Here is a 19485-nt window from a genome sequence, read left to right as displayed (position 1 = left end):
TGCCGGACAGTGCTGGTGGTGATGATGGTGAGAGTGGTGGTGAGGGTGGTGGTGGTGATAATGGTCGTGATGGTGATGGTGGTGGTGGTGATGCAGATGGTCATGGTGATTGTGGTGGTATGGATGAAAGTGAAAAGGATGATGGTGGTGGTGGTGGTTGTGGTGTATGTCTGTATGGCAGTGTGGGTGTTATAGTGATTTGTGGGGTAGTGATGAAGAACAGTGGAGTGATGTGGTGTGGTGGTGGTTTGCTGGTGATGTGAGTGTGATGCTAGTGTGTGGTGTGGTAGTGATGGTGCGTCGTTGTGTTGGTTGTGGTGAGATGGTATTGTAAGGTGTGGCGATGGTGATAGTATTATGGATGTGGTATAGGGGTGATGTGTGATGTGGAGGTGATGTGTGGTGTGGATGTGGTGTACAGATTATATAACAGTGTCTGGCGGTGTAGTGTCCAGATTTTATGGTGTGGTGGTGTGTGTGATGTGGTGAAGATGGCAGGTTAGTGTAGTGGTGATGCAGTCCTAGTGTGTGTGGTGTGGTGGTGATGTGCTGTAGTGGTGTGGTGATGGTATAGTGGTGAAATGATGGTGTACATAGATTGTGCTGGTGTGGTGTGGTGTGGTGTGGTGAAGTGTGGTGAAGTGTGGTGTGGTGTGATGAAGTCGTCTGCTTCTCATTCCTTTGTGTTGGCGGGTTCCCTCTGTCTCTCTCTCCCTCATTTCCTCCTCTCCTCCCCTCCCCTCCCCTCCCCTCTCCTACCCTCCCCTCCACTCTCCTCCCCTCCCCTCTCCCCTCTCCTTCCCTCCCCTCCTCCCCTCCCCTCTCGTCCCTAGCATTACCAAGAATTTCCTTTTTCTTGATGACAAGTTATTTCCTCTTCTTTTAGTCACTGTTCATAATTTTTGTTAATGACCCCATATTCAAGTGTTTAGTCCTTATTACCGCTATGGCACCAGTTAGCAGACGATTTTATACATCTGGAGAAAAAACCTCTAACACACACACACACACACACACACACACACACACACACACACACACACACACACACACAGGTCTATTTAGTTGTGTTTGTATTTGGCAGTCCATCTCAATTAGGGTAAAACTATTCACATTCTCATTTCCTTAGCCCCATTAATTCCATAACGTATCTATCTATCTATCTATCTATCTACCTATCTATCTATCTTTTTATCTGTCTATCTATTTGTTTATTTATCTATTGCATACTATTACTACCGTCTCGTTTGATGCGTCACCTTTTGTTTATTTTTCGGAAGTAACCTAATACTTATGAATAAATTAGTATGCGGTAGGACTCGACGAAAATGGACTTCGTTTTCTCCCTTACAGAAAACAATAATATTCAGCTGAGAGAGAGAAAAAAAAAAATGGGAGAAATGGAGTTCCCCTGAGCTACGCCCTGTATTGGACTATATAGCCCCGCTAGGGTTACAGGAGCGAGCTACCACTCCCGACACGGCAGCCCGGGCGAGGCTCGAACTCGCAATCTCCCGATTACGAGTCCGGCGCGCTACCACTGTGCTACCGCGCCCCCCAGAGAGAGAGAGAGAGAGAGAGAGAGGGGTTAATGAAGGCTGTCTCTAACCCCTTCACTACGACTCTCTCTCTTCTACCCCGGAGCTTTCATTCATTTCTCTGCTCCCTTTATTTTCCCATTTCTCTCTCTCTCTCTCTCTCTCTCTCTGACTTATTATGTCTTGCTTTTTCAGTGTTCAGTCTTTTTTGTAAGTGCTAATTACGTCTCTCTCTCTCTCTCTCTCTAACTTATTGTCTTGCTTTTTTAGTGTTCAGTCGTTTTTATAAATGCTAATTCAGTCTCTCTCTCTCTCTCTCTCTCTCTCTCTCTCTCTCTCTCTCTCTCTCTCTCTCTCTCTCTCTCTCTCTCCACAACAGCATTCCTACTCTGGCTATAACCTTTACAGCCCATCCCAGAGTCCTCTCACCTGTCACACCTCTTCACATGTCACCACTTCTGCTCTATCACCCACCCTCTGTCCTGTGTGTGTGTGTGTGTGTGTGTGTGTGTGTGTGTGTGTGTGTGTGTGTGTGTGTGTGTGTGTAAATCATGAACCCTTTTGTAGTCACAGCTCAAATTTTTACTTCACCTAAAGCCAGACGATTTTCCTCAGCTGAGAGAGGGTCAAAGGAGCCAGAAGAGAAATAATACTTTTTTTTTATGCAAGGAAGAAGGAACCAAAGGCCAGAAGCTCACAAGATTGCTCCCTCCAAGAAAACAACACAAACAAAATAACAGACACTCAAATTCAAGACCAGTTCATATTACCATCAACCCCCTTAAGCACGGAACACCTGTGGTAAGCCAGTACAGGTGATGCCAGACGACTTCCTGAAGCCGAAGGAGTCATATGAACCTGATAGAGTTACGATTATTGAAGCTTAGAGAAGGAAAGTATAAGGAAGTATAAGGAGGTGACTAAATACTAACAGTCGGGTTTATGAAATAAGTGTATGATTTAAGTGCCCAGTCTGTATCATCACCCATTACAAAAGAGTACAGCAGCAGTACATAAATATAACACGTGTAAATGTTAGGTGTGATAGCCTGCATCCCACATTACAGGAAGCAGTCAGCACCAATACAGAAATACATGTGTTCTATCATTACATGCTCCAGTAATCATCGTCATAATCTAAGGTCATGTCAACAGAATGGAATCGCTCGGTTTTAATATTCCGGTCCTTCAACTGTTTTCTTGTCTGGGATCGAACTCACGTCCTTTCAGATACCCCTCCCCATAGTCTCCGTGTGTCCTGAGTGCCTTCGTGCCTGTAGCGGCAGTTCCAGGGCATAACCTTCCCTATGGCCCTCTCCTTTAGCCTCAATACCCAACATAGTAAAAGAAAGTCAAGGTGATTTTCCCTTTCCTTCCCTCCTTATCCTTTCTAACTTACCTATAACTATGCTCCTAACTTCACCCAGCATAACCTAAACTAATCTATCCTAAACTAACTTCACCTAACCCAATCTAACTTAATCTAACTTAAACCAAGCTAACCAAATCAAACTTCTCCCTTCATCACCGCAAGGCATCACAAAAGAACACCAAGGCACAATCCACGCCTTCTTTACCCTTCCTAAAATACCCTCAATACTTGCTGCTAACTTAAACTGGCCTAAGACCTATCCAATCTCAGCCTACCCTAACCTAACCTAACATCAACAACAGCCATCGGGCATTACAAAAAAAAAAAAAAATGCAAGGACAGTATTCCCTCGCCCTCCTTCCTACCCCATCCTAATTTTGCCACCATCTTGCTTCCTCTTTTCATCTTTAATAGAAAATTATGCTTTTTTTTTTTTTCTCATAATGCCTGTCTCAATTTCCTCTCACAACTTCAGGCTATCTCTGTCTCTCTCATTTTTTTTTCAACAGACTTCATTAAATCATGCATCACTCTTTTGTGTCCAGGTATCTCGAAACGAATGGATCTGGAATTTGGCTCTCTTTCATATTGCTTTTTGTTTTTTTTTTCTTGGAAGGAACAGTTTGCGGGCTCCTGGCCTTTGGTTCCTTCTTCCTTTCATTAAAAAAAAAATCTTAGACTACTGTATATAATATTGTTCAGAGCAGACTAAGAAGCAATGCAAGACGAATTTCTGGAACTTCAAAGACTCAACCAGCAAAGACACATTCAGGAAGGAGAGGCTGACGAAGGTTTGGGTGAGACTGAGATGCTACCCACTTATCAGCAAATTGCCTTACCGGGTATTTATCTCGCTTACCTGTCTCTGCAATGTGGAGATTTTCAACTGGGGAATTCATAAGACCAAAGTTATCAGTTCATTTTAAAAGATTACTTCTGTTTTGCCCTTACCCCATGATTCAACCAAAGATGCCTCAACTGCAAGCAAAATATTTCAAGCACACCAATTATTTTTCTGTTCATTTCTGGGGCTTCTCTTTTACGATCATGCACCGCCCTTTCTGTTAATCCCTCCACGGCAGTATATATGTGAATTTTGGTGATGTGTGACGGGCATAATTTGGGAAGGTTATCAGAAAATAGTGATTCATCTCAAACTGCCCAGGTGACCAGCTCAGGGATCAAACAGAACCAAAAAAACTTAACGGCACCACAACATGCATCCTTGACCCCCGCCACGGCAAACTTAGGGCACCCGTCCTTGATGCATTATCCAACTTAAAATCTCAAATCTAACATAATCACTTGAGGAACGCTGGTCTGTTTGTTTCTTCTAAGTCAGGTGAGGATGGGGGTCAGAGGAATTAATTATGCACAGGGAAATGTTTGAGAGTCACTGCTTCACGCATGCCTTTCATCCCTTCCTGTTATTTAGGAGGAATAATGTCGCCTCTTCCTGAGTGATCTATCTATCTATCTATTGCCAGACGCCTCAATCCCGTTTGGGGTGGCCACAAACAAATCGCCTCCAAGTCGCCCTGTCCCCCGCCATTTCACTCCCCTGCTCCCAACTCACACCCCCTCTCTCATATACCTCTCCACCCCATCTCTCCCCCTCATCCTCGGCCTCCCCCTCCCTCTTTCCCCCTCCACCTCACTCACATACACTCTCTTCGTCAGTCTTTCACCCTCCATCCTCTCCACATGGCCAAACCACCTCAGTGTGTTCCTCATAACGCTTCCTATCACATCCACATCAACACCACAACGCTCCTTTATAACCTCATTCGTCAGCCTGTCTCTCCATGTGACTCCACAGGCTCCTCTTAAATAACTCATTTCCACGGCTCTCACTCTTGACTTGTGTCCTTCCAACAACGTCCAAGCTTCACTTCCGTACGTTAGAGTTGGTATCACAATACTGTCATGTAGTAACTTTTTCACTTCCATGCTCACTTCCCTGTTTCTTATCACTGCTTTCAAAGAACCTGCAACCTTTCTTCCCTGCTGTACCCTTTCAAGCACTTCACCCTCCAAACCTCCATCCTTACTCATCACACTACCCAAGTACTTAAACGTACTCACATTTTCCAATTCCTCACCATCCAACCTCACTGTACATTCACTGACTTCACCTCTCTCAAAGACCATCACTTTACTCTTCCCTACATTCACCTTTAGATTCCGTTTCTTACACACTCTCCCAAACTCATCCACCAAGCCCTGCAGCTCCCCTTCGTCTTCACTCAACAACACAGTATCATCTGCAAACAACAGTACAGGGAGTTTCCAAACACTATCCTCTCTCACCAGGGCCACTCCAACATCCACTACCCTACCTTGGTAGGGTGATGATGCCAAATATCTCTTCTCGGAACCCCCACTGTCCCTGGTCCTCTGTTCCACGTGCCCCCCTCACTCTTCCCTGTCTCCTTCCCTTTGTCCCTCAACCACTACGTTTTCCGACTTAACTGGCATCGTATTTATAAAAGATCTATACCCCTTTTTTTTTTTCATTAAGTAGCCTAAGTCCCCTTAACGGATTACCAATTGTCACATCATTACCTCCGCCAGCGAAGTTGGAGGAGGTTATCTATTCACCGATGTTTTTCTATTTCTTTGTCTGTCCACAAGATATCTCCAAGAGTTCTCAATGAATTTCAATTATTTTTTGTGGAAGAGTGGGCCATGGGTCAAGAAACTACTGATTAAATATGCGGGAGGATCTGGATCCTATGTATTCCATACAATACCTCCACGGATCCGTACCCGGATCCTTTTTCATGGCAATGGCATTGGCGGAGGTATGCGTTCTCTGACTGCTTTTTCGTGTAGTTTTGTGTTGTTCTCCTGTGTGTGTGTGTGTGTGTGTGTGTGTGTGTGTGTGTGTGTGTGTGTGTGTGTGTGTGTGTGTGTAACGATACGGTGTCTGGTAGGTTTATGAGTGAAGGCGGGTGTACATACAAGCAATGTCACACACAGTTGAATCCCTCCAATACAGTGCCATCCTTTATGCTTCATTCCTGTTGCCACCAGACGTTTATAATCAGCTTCAGTGAGACTTCTGGCACTGCAGGAGTGACGCACAACCTTATTTAACATTTCACTGCCAGACGCCTCCCTTAAACTAAATACAATCGTCTGGTGTGGCCTGACAAAAAATAAACATGTGATTTCGTTGACTGCATGACCTGCATCTCCACGAATAATAAGGAAGTAAAGAAATAAGCGTGGTTGGTGTAGGAGTGGGCGGGATGGGCTGGTCGGCGGGATGGATGAGGTAGGAAAGTATACCATGTTAAAATTGCTTTGAGTGAAGGTTGTATCAAAATACCCATTAACAGTGAAGGTGTCGAGGATAATGGGGAAAAATGGGCGTGAGTGACAAAGAATGGAGCGAATGGCACTGTGGCAGAGGTGGGGATAGGTGAGATGAGGCTGGCACTGTGGCAGAGGTGGGGATAGGTGAGATGAGGCTGGCACTGTGGCAGAGGTGGGGACAGGTGAGATGAGGCTGGCACTGTGGCAGAGGTGGGGATAGGTGAGATGAGGCTGGCACTGTGGCAGAGGTGGGGATAGGTGAGATGAGGCTGGCACTGTGGCAGAGGTGGGGATAGGTGAGATGAGGCTGGCACTGTGGCAGAGGTGGGGACAGGTGAGATGAGGCTGGCACTGTGGCAGAGGTGGGGATAGGTGAGATGAGGCTGGCACTGTGGCAGAGGTGGGGATAGGTGAGATGAGCTGGCACTGTGGCAGAGGTGGGGACAGGTGAGATGAGGCTGGCGCTCTGGTAGAGGTGGGGACAGGTGAGATGATCTGACACTCTGGTAGAGGTGGGGACAGGTGAGATGATCTGGCACTCTGGTAGAGGTGGGGACAGGTGAGATGATCTGGCACTGTGGTAGAGGTGGGGATAGGTGAGATGAGCTGGCACTGTGGTAGGGATGAGGATAGGTAGTGAGAGTATACCTGTGAAACAGTGTGTTGTTGGATTAATAGTTTGAAAGCTAAGTCTAGAACAAACAACGACAACAAAACAAGCTCACATTGCTCTCATTAACCTGGCGCTTTGAGACGCACCCAAAAATAAGTTACGAAAATGTAAACAACTTACGGTTTTTATGTTTCTTTTCTGAGGGCATACTAAACGTGAACCATCTCTTGTATCTTATCTATATCAGTTGTATATATTGACAATTTGCAACAATAACATACAAAAGGAAAGTGACGTGTAATGAGCAGAATATGTAGCCAAAAAATAAGCGTTACGGGAATCTCTAGTCACACAGAGTCCAACGTTACTATACATGAAGATATGGAGGTGTAATGTGCAGAAAAAATCGCCAAGAAATAAGTGTTACGGGAATCTCCAAAGTCACACAGAGTCCAGCGATAATATACAGGAAGATATGGAGGTGTAATGTGGAGGAAAAATCGCCAAGAAATAAGTGTTACGGAAATCTCCAAAGTCACACAAAGTCCAGCGATATTATACAGGAAGATATGGAGGTGTAATGTGGAAAATAAATCGCCAGGAAATAAGTATTACGAAATCTACAAACCCAAAAACAGAACTCAGCCGCCTTTGGTTGTGCTATTTCCTCTCCCGTCCCCGTGTCCCGTGCCCCACGCCTCACCGCACTGACAGGCGATGGCAGGATTGGTCTGGAATCCTCTCTTAATTAACTCATGATTTTTCGCTGCGGCTTTGCGTTTCTTTGGACCCGAGTGGAGAGGGACTGTGTGTGTGTGTGTGTGTGTGTGTGTGTGTGTGTGTGTGTGTGTGTGTGTGTGTGTGTGTGTGTGTGTGTGTGTGTGTGTGTGTGTGTGTGTGTGTGTGTGTGCGCGTTTTCTACTTCACTGATCACAGGCTGGGCACGTGTGAGCTTGCACTGTGTGGGAGAATTCATTTGAACTCACACTTCTTTTAGGAAGATTTTACGCACATGCACACTCAGATTCAGACGCACACACACACACACACACACACACACTGACCCCCCCACACACACACACGCACACTCAGACCCCCACACAGACAAAGACAGATACAGATACAAAGATTAATAAAACACACACACACACACACACACACACACACACACACACACACACACACACACACACACACACACACGAGAAGGAAAACAACAGTGGTATCAGCTCATGGTGCTTCTCACAATACTTACTGTACACTTGCAAACATGAGAGAGAGAGAGAGAGAGAGAGAGAGAGAGAGAGAGAGAGGGGGCGGAGGTGTGAGTGAGTGATCAGGGCAACGTGAGGACTGCTAGGTAAGGCAATTAGTGTGGTCATAATTATGCACCTGGCCAAGTGGGTAAGGCCGACCCGCTGCTCCTTCACCAATATAGATGATCCAGTGCGACAGGTGAGAGAGAGAGAGAGAGAGAGAGAGGTAAGGGCTTGGGTGTCTCTCTCCCACTCAAGCTCTAACCTGTCTCTCTCTCTCTCTCTCTCTCTCTCTCTCTCTCTCCCCTCCCCAGGTAAGCTCAAAATCCCCTCCTAACTCAACACTTACACCTGTTCAACCTGTCCCATTTATTGCAATTAAACCCGACACGACTATGACGCCTTATTACACCCGCGCGTGCGAAGGGAGGGTGGGCTTTATGTTTTACTCGACGTGTGTGTGTGTGTGTGTGTGTGTGTGTGTGTGTGTGTGTGTGTGTGTGCGTGCGTGCGTGCGTGCGTGTGTGTGTGTGTGTGTGTGTGTGTGTGTGTGTGTGTGTGTGTGTGTGTGTGTGTGTGTGTGTGTGTGTGTGTGTGTGTGAGAGAGAGAGAGAGAGAGAGAGAGAGGAAAAAAAAATACAGCTTTTACCCGAATTTAACCAAACTTGGTGGGGGAATTGAAGGTAAGTCACTAGGTCGACATACTGTTTTTTAGTCAAGACGTCAAGGGTGAAGTGGCCAGGTGAACTTAATCAATATTTATCCGATTTAGACAACAATTAGGGGAAGGGTTCAGTTTAGGGAGAAAAAATAAATCGCCTTTGAAAACAGGTAATCAAATGTTAAGGTAACGGGGAAAGGTCAAAGGTCAACCAAGTTAGACCAAACTTGGCTTCCGGGTAAGGCAAGGGTGAGGGAATTCGATTTTGACAATGATCCCCAACAGGTCAAGGTCACCGAGTCAAAATTTATGCCCTGTAATTAGAACTTTCCATTCGATTTGGGCCATACTTGGTGGAAGGTATGAGGGTCAGTTGAGGGTGAAGAGATTTGACTATGAGCACTACAGGTCAAAGTTCAAGGCCATTGCTTGTTACCGCCAGACGATTTTATTCAGCTTAGTGGAGGAGTTAGACACAATCATTACCTCCTTCACTACTACATCTTCTATTTCTTATCCATTTATTTATTCATTTATTTATTTATTTATTTATTTATTTCCTTATTTATTGTCTTCCCACTACATGAATTTCTTGAAGTTAGTGATGGCCGGAGGTGAAGTGAATTAGAGTTAAACCAGGCATTCTACTTAATTCTATCTACCTATCTATCTATTGCCAGAGGCCTTAATCCCGTAAAGGGTGGCCACAAACAAATCGCCTCCATGTCGCCCTGTCCCCCGCCATTTCATTGCACTGCTCCCAGCTTACACCCCCCTCTCACACACACCTCTCCACGCCATCGCATCTTTGGCCTCCCCCTCCCTCTCTCCCCTTCCACCTCACTCACATACACTCTCCTCGTCAGTCTCTCACTCTCTCAACTTACACAAAAAATACCTACCTTAACTTCTTCAACCTAGCTACGTCAATTTGTCCTCTACTCCTACTACAACAGAGCCATTTTAACACAGGAATGACTTGTCGTATGGAAAGGGCCGGTGAACGAATGCTGTGTATACCCTCACCATTTTAAAGAATCCAATCCCTTTGCGTCATACATTCCAACTCCTTAAAGACGATTGGATTTGTCTTGGGAGGGTCTGTGGTAGTCAAAGGGTTAATTAAAGCTGGCTCTAATCCCTCTACTTCTAAGATTCCCTCCTAAGATATATTAAATTATCTAAACTTAGTAAATATATCAAATGTGCGTTCTTAGCAAAAAACTTCATATTTTGTTTTGTTTTTCTTTTTTTTTTCTTTTTTTTTCCCTCAACTGACACGTTCGTCTTTAATCAGCCAAAGTTCTCTCTCTCTCTCTCTCTCTCTCTCTCTCTCTCTCTCTCTCTCTCTCTCTCTCTCTCTCTCTCTCTCATATTATTTCCTAGATACGTTTTCTTTGTACAATTAGTCTCTATCTCGTTTCAGTTCTCTCTCTCTCTCTCTTTCTTTCTTTCTCTCTCTCTCTCTCTCTCTCTCTCTCTCTCTCTCTCTCTCTCTCTCTCTCTCTCTCTCTCATAACTCCTGACAGAAGACGGGGGACAGGCTGCCTCTCAAGTTACCTCCGCTTCTCCCTCAACACCACACACCACCACTTTTTGACTCTCTCTCTCTCTCTCTCTCTCTCCACCAAGGTCAGGAACACCATCAGTAACCCTAAGTAACACCAAATAACCATGAACAAGTAACAGTAAGTAACAGTAACTCTTATGGTAACTTTTTCACGTCATCCACCACGATCAGGAGTAACTCTGCAATCATCATCATCACCATCATCATCATCAATATCATCATCATTATCAATACCGTCATCATCAATATCATCATTATCGTTATCTTCATTATTATTATTATCATCATCATCATCACCATCATCATCTCCATTATCATCATCACTATCACCATCATCATCATCCGGACCTCTCTTCTCACCAACGACCATGGTGAGGTAGGTAAGGTTGAGAGAGAGAGAGAGAGAGAGAGAGAGAGACTATCAAGCCCACCAAATTAAATGGGACCCACACTCATTCATTCCCTATTTAAGCCCCTGGAATCCTGAGTCTATAAGTAAGACGAGGCCACAGTAATGAAGTAACGGTAAGTAACGGTAACAATAAGGAGGGGTAATTGTAAGTAACAGTAGCAGTAAATAATAACAGAAACAAGTGAGAGTAACAGTAACAGCAACAATGAGTAACAGCAACAGTCAGGAATCAACAATAGTAACAGTAACAGCAACAGTAAGTAACAGTAACAACAGTAACAGTAACGGTACCAGCAACAGCAAGTAACAGTAACAGCAACAGTAAGTAACAGTAACGGTACCAGCAACAGCAAGTAACAGTAACAGCAGCAACAGTAAGTAACAGTAACAACAGTAACAGTAACGTTACCAGCAACAGCAAGTAACAGTAACAACAACAGTAAGTAACAGTAACAACAGTAACAGTACCGGTACCAGCAACAGCAAGTAACAGTAACAACAGTAACAGCAACGGTACCAGCAACAGCAAGTAACAGTAACAACAGTAACAGTAACGGTACCAGCAACAGCAAGTAACAGTAACAGCAACAGTAAATAACAGTAACAACAGTAACGGTAACGGTACCAGCAACAGTAACAGTAACGGTACCAGCAACAGTAAGTAACAGTAACAACTAGAACAGCATTCAGTAGAGCGCATACCTCCGCCAAGGCCCAACATAAAAACGTCCAATCTCGCAGTGTTAAAGAAAGTGAAAAAAATTCCTGGATCCGCACCTTTACCCGGATCTGCACCAAAATTTAATGGAGTCTATTCTGGTCCAAGGCCCATTCTTCTACCAAGTTTCGTGGAAATCCGTCCAGTAGTTTTTGTGTAATCTTGCTCACAAACCAACCAACAAACAAACAAACGGACAGGGGTGAAAACATAACCTCCTTGGCATAGGTAACAACAATAATAACAGCAGCATGTAACAGTAATAACAGCAATAACAGCAAGAAACAGCAACAGTAAGTAGCAGTAACAGTAGCCTTCCCTTACCTGTTATAAGCACCAATTAACAGGGTGTCCTAAAAGTCCTGCACTATACTGTAATTCCCACAACTCACACATCACCCTCACCTGAAAAGAAAAAAAAAAACATTAATTAACCCTTTCGCGCACGATAAGTTTCAATAAGTTTTCTGATCCCGGAATTTCGACTACGAAGCCGCCCGGCCGGTGAGCGCGCGCGCGGCAAATTTGAGCAAATTTGAGCGAATGAAACACATTCTTGCCTTATTTTCGCCCCCCCAAAATCAATGTATTCCCATGAAACCTATGTCCAGGTATGCATGGATGTTTGTTCTATCTGATAAACATGACCAAAACACAGGAAAACAACAGCACAGAAAGTTATGAGCCCTGGAAGGCATGTCGAGTAAACATTTTTGACTTCCCAACATCACCGTTTGAATGTTTTCCATCCTACAGGAAAATGATCTAATATTTTTTCATAGAGAATTTCATCAGCTTTCTAACGAAACCAATCTGGTTTTAGATACGATGTATACTTTTCGAGAAAATGGTCAAAAACTGAGAGCCATTTTCGAAAAATTTTCACTGACCTCTGAGAGCTAAGTTTTCCCAGGGACCTAACGTTTTTATTACATAGTAATATGCCCCCATTATCCAGCTTTCCCACTGTGACGGAAAACCCCATACGCCTCATAGTTCTCGAGTAAATCGAAAAAAGTACAAGGCACTCCGTGCGTGATTGACTTTCGTGATGCGCGCATGGCGTACGCAATGTTCCCGTCTACGTAACCACGAATTCTTATGAGAAATATTACATTTTTATGTATTGTACATATATAGAATTTCCTGCTCTTCATCATGGTTCAAACGTGAAATCGATACGTCCAATAGTTTCCGAGTAATTGGCAGAGAAAATGAGAGTATTACTACGAGCCTTTCTCAATGGTAACAGCCGGGAAGAGACACTCATTTCCACCGTTCTTTTATCGCACAAAACGTAACATAATGCTTACATTTTGGTATTGATCATACGTAGAATTTAGTGGTATAGATCATGGTTGTTACAGAAAATCGATAAGTCAAACAGTTTTCGAGTAATTGGCCGACAAAGTGAGGTTATTACTCCGAGCGCTTGTCACTGATAACAAATGCGAGGAAAAACATTTCCCTCGCCTTTTACCCCCCAAAACGCTACCAAAGGCTTACATTCTGGTATTGATCTTACGTAGAATTTAGTGGTATTGATGATGGTTGTAACAGAAAATCGATAAGTCTAATAGTTTTCGAGTAATTGGCCGACAAAGTGAGGTTATTACTCCGAGCGAATGTCACTGATAAACGCGAGGGAAATAAAAAACATTTCCCTCGCCTTTTATCCCCCAAAACGCTACAAAAGGCTTACATTTTGGTATTGATCATACATAGAATTTAGTGATATTGATGATGGTTGTAACAGAAAATCGATAAGTCTAATAGTTTTCGAGTAACTGGCCGACAAAATGATGTTATTACTCCGAGCGCTTGTCATGTCACACAACAACCGCTAGGAACAAAAACATTTCTCTCGCCTTTTACCCCCAAAACGCTACCAAAGGCTTACATTCTGGTATTGATCTTACGTAGAATTTAGTGGTATTGATGATGGTTGTAACAGGAAATCGATAAGTCTAATAGTTTTCGAGTAATTGGCCGACAAAATGATGTTATTACCCGAGCGCTTGTCATGTCACACAACGACCGCTAGGAACAAAACATTTCTCTCGCCTTTTACCCCCCAAAACGCTACCAAAGGCTTACATTCTGGTATTGATCTTACGTAGAATTTAGTGGTATTGATGATGGTTGTAACAGGAAATCGATAAGTCTAATAGTTTTCGAGTAATTGGCCGACAAAGTGAGGTTACTCTTCCGATCGCTACCAACTTTTACACACACTGTTTCTTCCTCGTACACCGGCCTGAAGACTATGCTACTAACTTTCTTTTTCCCCTATCTGTACAGACTATTACATCTTCCATGGATGTTTTTCTATTGTTATAACCTACTACACATAAACATAACTCTTCTATAGTTACTGCTGTGGAGATTTACTTTCTTTCATATGTGTAATCTGTAGGAGAAAATGGATATTTGTCTGAAAGTGTGAGAGGTAATGGTAATAGATTATTACATATATCAACAAAATTTGCAGAACTCACTTCCTCCAGGGGTGTTGATCCAGTTAGACCACGGATTTGAAGATAAGGAGTTATGTAGTGTGTGTGTGAGTCAGCTTCTCCCTGAGAGCATGAGGCAACGCTATTTTTAGCACACACCACACTCGTTCACGGAAACTCGCAGCTTGTTTGACGTATATTTCATACAATTCCATACGCATTTACACTATCAGAATCACAATAATTCCAGCCCTAAAAACACCGGTAATTCTCCCCTCCCAACTTCAGGTTTGCCCCTTCACAACACTGTTTCATGCCACACATAACGCTTGCTGGCTCCATAATTTCACCAAGCCATCCACAGTATGTTTCACACAATATATATTTATGCCTTGGCTTCATTTATATACGTATTTCCACTCACGCCATACGGCCTACGGGGGGTGGAGTGGTGCAACCCCGCTACACTGACCATGTGTCTGGCTCCAAGGCCCAACGATTGCTAACGGCCAGAATTGCTTTTCAATACATATATGAATGTTCCATCAACAATATCACATCACTATATGTTCACATACAATGTATTATCTCACTGATTCAATAGGGTCTTTGCCTTGGGCAAGAGGAGGAGAATTATGGACGATTTAAAGGGAACCACGAGCTGTCAAACATCACTGGCTGACTGCTCAACAAACACTGAGGTTGGAGGGAGCGGGCTGAGGCTGATAAGGCAAAGCAGTGTTGCCAATGACTTACCTCCAGTAGGCCTTGGCTACCCTAAGACGCGCCAAAAAATCACGCAAATCGGCCTATAAGTTTTTTTCTGACGAATATTTTTGGGCCTTGAAGGGGCCTTAAGGACGCGAGTCGCGTGACTGTGTCTGGCGGAGTGCAAGCCGACATCACGCGAATCGCGCGACTGTGCCTGAAAGGGTTAATATATAAAATTGTTTAAAATATATTCTCTGATAAGGTAAGATATTAAAATCAATTCTTTCGGGAATAAACAGGGCATCAGAATATGATACGTCTTTTACATCCGATCAATTCTTAAAGGTTGTGTGTCCTGAAGGGGCCTGGTCCGTCAACTTCACCCTAAAGATTTCGGATATAAGGTACCTCACTTAGCGATGCCCTATACGATGCTTTATATATCGCGATTACCTCTTTATTACGATGGCGGTTCTCCCAGACTAAATCAATCGTTCACCGGTGCTAAGAATTTAATACGAAATACGTCCTGGGTGTGAAAGGGTTTATCGCAGCATTTAATACACGTCCTGTTGTTCTGTTGTCTAATTTACATGTATAGTACCTGTGTTTTTTATTTACTTATTTGTGTGTTTATTTCATAGCTGCATTTCAGTGTGTGTGTGTGTGTGTGTGTGTGTGTGTGTGTGTGTGTGTGTGTGTGTGTGTGTGTGTGTGTGTGTGTGTGTGTGTGTGTGTGTGTGTGTGTGTGTGTGTGAGAGAGAGAGAGAGAGAGAGAGAGAGAGAGAGAAAGAGAAATTACTTTTGTCGTCTGTTTTTGCAGGTGCAATATTTCAACCTCCCTATTCCTCCCCCTTTAAAAAATGAGAGAGAGAGAGAGAGAGAGAGAGAGAGAGAGAGAACATGTGTAATTTCGTCACTGCCACCACCATCCTAACCAAATATTCTTGTTTTTTTCTTTTTTTTCTTTTTTACTCTCATTACACACCTCTATGAATACAGTAAATTATCCTCCAGCATCATAGCCAGATTTGCATTCTTATTTCTGCTGCCACCATACTAAAAAAAAATCTATCTATTATAATCATCTTATTTCTTTATGTCTGTTGGTTGGTTTGTCCGTCTGTTACCATGATATATAAAAAACGGTGCATTTTAGCGTAATTTTTATTGGAGAAGGTACCGCTAAAATGCTCCAACTTGAAGATTAAAACAATTTCCAGTCCAATCGGGCCACCGGTTCCCGAGTTATGACTCACTTCTGGCCTTTTGACATCAGGCGAAGGCCACCTGAAGGAGGCCTTTATGCGAGCAATAATAATAATAATAATAATAATAATAATATCAATGATGACGATAATGATAATAACACTGGTAATAATAATAATAATAATAGTCATAAAATAATAATAATAATAATAATGATGATGATGATGATAATAAACTCAGGTGAGAAAATGTGAATTGGAGGAGTTAGGTACAGCCTTCATTAATTATCACACAGGTTCATATTCTCGTCGGTTAAGGAAGCTCCCTAACACCTGTCCCTTAGCGATTTATTTTGGATACAGCTAACCAATATCAATTTGTGTGTTATTGAAGCAGAGTATGGTGAAACTGTTTACTTGACACTGAAGAGGATAGTAAGGAGTAATCAGCAAACTAAATCGCTTAGGAACAGGTGTTAGGGAGCTTTCTTAACCGACGAGAATACGGGTCTTGGAAGCGATTTTCACTGGTTATCGCCTTTTCTCGTCTGGGCACAAGAATAAATGAAAAAAAAAAATAAATAAATCGCTTAGGAATGGGTGTTAGGGAGCTTAAATAACGAGAATACGGTTTTCGAGGCTACTTTCACTGGTTTTCGCCTTTTTTCGTCCGGGCAGAGCAACAATAAATAAAAAAAAATAAATAAAAAAGTATTTGTTGTGAAAGGGATAAACACAAGCAAAGCAGCAATATTTACACAAACTTAGTGATATGATTTATTTCCTCAGCGTATTCTTTTTTTCTTTCCTTTTTTTTTTAAGCTGACGGAAATAGTCAGGGGATACAAAGAATAAAATTAATTACACAATCAAAGTGTATGGGGAAATTGGTGATTTTTTTTTTTTTGGGGGGGGGAATTTGCCTCTTAAGTGTAAATACATATACTTGTTGAAGATGCACCGTAAGTCATATGAAACGAAAGAAAATTTTAAACAGGCTAAAGGGCCCGTTTGAATCGACTTTGCTCCGTACCGTAACCGCAATCGAAGCCAAATAAAACACATGCTAATATTGAGATGCTGCTTGGGTGTTTGGTGTTTTTGTACCCAACTCCTGGTGGATATTGCCTTGTGTGTGTGTGTGTGTGTGTGTGTGTGTGTGTGTGTGTGTGTGTGTGTGTGTGTGTGTGTGTGTGTGTGTGTGTGTGTGTGTGTGTTTCAGCCATAAAACAGAACCTTAGCCAAAAATAAAAAAACGGGTCTTGAAATCCGTGGTCCAGGAACATGCATGGTAATTTTCAGAATCAGACCAGAAATATAGGAGTGAGATACAAGAGATAAAAAAGTACATTCTCTAATCTATCAATTGCCAGACGCCTTAATCCCGTATGGGGTGGCCACAAACAAATCGCCTTCATGTCGCCCTGTCCCCCGCCATTTCACTGCCCTGCTCCCAGCTCACACACCTCCCTCTCTCACATCTCTCTAATCTGAAATAGTGAAAATACATCCCCGTTGAGAAGGGATAAAACAAAGGCAAAGGAGCCACACTTATGCAAATCTGTGTGTGATCCTTCCTGAGCGCACTTCTCCCGCCACAAAAGTTTCCCCACGAGAATGGCAGCACAATACACTCCCTTATTACCTTCCGTCTACAGACTGACACGACGCCACTACAGTAACTTTGCCCGTCAGGGGGGTGGGAAGGGAGGGTGTGGGGTGAGGGGAAAAGGGTGGGGGATGGTGCAAGGGAGGGTGAGGGGTGAAGGCTGGGGGATGGGGTAAGAGGAGAGGAGGGAATCAAGTAAGCCCCGCTCGATCGGTGGCTCGGTCGGCATAGTACTGTCCTCACGTTTTCGGGACACTTATAAGGGGTCGAGCCCTACTGACTACCACTGGGACTGAGGCTCAAGAACTAACACCAGTCCACACCACATAATCAAACCTACATCATACCACTCTACAATACCACTATCTTCTATGTCACCGTCTTTGTCCTGTGCCTGTCCTCTTCCTAACCTACAGTGCTGATGAGTTTCCAATGATACAAAAATAATTAAAAAGCCACGTTCCTCTAAGGCTACAGAGAAACGTCTATATAGTAAGTTTTTCGTCGCTGGTTTCAGATCGGCGGGTACATGTCAGGCGTGGGTCAGTGCAGAGGGTAGGGTTGTGCTCCTGTAATATTATGACGAAAAATTGTGGTCTAGTGGTTGAGGTTGTGGATGGGGATTGGAATGAACGCGAGGTCGGAAAAAATGAAAAGACATACACACACACACACACACACACACACACACACACACACACACACTTTCCCATTCCAAATAACAACGCGTGAGATTACTAAGCTGGAAGAGAGTTATGGGAGGCTGAGAGAGTTTATATGTTTAGGGTAAAGTACTTTCAGACTTTACCGGGCAATAAACAGGCGCTACAGGATGGTTTCACGGCCAAACAAGATTACAACTTTTCCCAGCCAGGTCGTATTAGGTGAAGAACGTCATCCGGAGACCTAGATTATCCATACCTGTCTAATTTTTCACCTTCCCTGCGATCCACCTGGGTATCTTCCTCAGCCCAACACCTGGCAGGTTTCTTCAGGTGATAGAAGCCCCAGAAGCCAAGGAATTAAACAAGTACATGAGGATGCGGGACCTTCAGGGCCCTGTGTTAGTGATCTGCCTCGTAAATGGTATTGGTATCTTACGTGTTGTCTTCACTCAAGTCGGTAAAGTCTACGGGAGTGAGGCACTGTTTCCGGAAAAAATAGTGAAAGACAGACGAACAAGGCGGCTCCTAGAGATGTTTCCGCATCCCAAAACATCCGCCAGCATTTACCCACTTACCGGCAAGCGGCTTTGGCTAACTGGGGGGATACCGGTTGCTGTTTTCGAGTGTACCAAACTATCTACCTATCTATTGCCAGACGCCTTAATCCCGTAGGGAGTGGCCACAAACAAATCGCCTCCATGTCGCCCTGTCCCCCGCCATTTCACTGCCCTGCTCCCAGCTCACATCCTCCCCCTCTCATATAGCTCTTCACTCCAACCCTCCATCTTATCCTTGGCCTCCCCCTTCCTCCACCTCACTCACATACACTCTCCTCGTCAGTCTCTCGCTCTCCATCCTCTCCACATGGCCAAACCAGCTCAGTGTGTTTCTCCTAACGCTTCCTATCACATCCACAGCCACACCACAAGGCTCCTTCACATCTATTTAATTTATATCAACACTCTAAGGGAATTTGTCATATATATAAACTTGGCCCGAAACTGTCATCACATCATCTTGAATGCTGGACTGAAATAAGAGATTAATATGATGTACGTTTTACCCGATTCTTTCTGCCTCACGACGAATGTGTTCAGGAAGTGGAAAATCTGCCTAAATGAAGACTAACCCAAAACCAAAAATCAAATGGAAGAAAGAAGAAGAAGAATACAGTGCCGAAATTCCTAGAATGGGGCTAGTCACGAAGAAGTGCTATGGAAAGGATGTGGAGCCGTAGTATCGTCTTCGTCTGAACTACGGGAAAGAAACTTGAAGAGGACGATAATCTTTGCCAATTCTCTCTCTCTCTCTCTCTCTCTCTCCCTCTGTCTCTCTCTCTCTCTCTCTCTCTCTCTCTCTCAAGGTAGACCAACTA

At 43.6% G+C, this 19485-nt stretch overlaps 1 non-coding gene across 1 annotated transcript; it reads right to left on the bottom strand.

Moving 5' to 3' along the window:
* Window positions 1-1483: 1483 nt before the first annotated feature.
* On the bottom strand, window positions 1484-1555 carry TRNAT-CGU (transfer RNA threonine (anticodon CGU)). The gene has a single exon. It is a non-coding gene; the product is annotated as a tRNA-Thr (tRNA).
* Window positions 1556-19485: the final 17930 nt, after the last annotated feature.

The sequence above is a fragment of the Coenobita brevimanus genome, chromosome 99 (assembly GCF_032717465.1).
Source record: "Coenobita brevimanus isolate Jiangsu-jjx chromosome 99, ASM3271746v2, whole genome shotgun sequence".
NCBI classification, from domain to species: Eukaryota; Metazoa; Arthropoda; class Malacostraca; order Decapoda; family Coenobitidae; genus Coenobita; species Coenobita brevimanus.
Note: the sequence above shows the minus strand (reverse complement) of the source record. Positions and strands in the feature narration are given on the sequence as shown.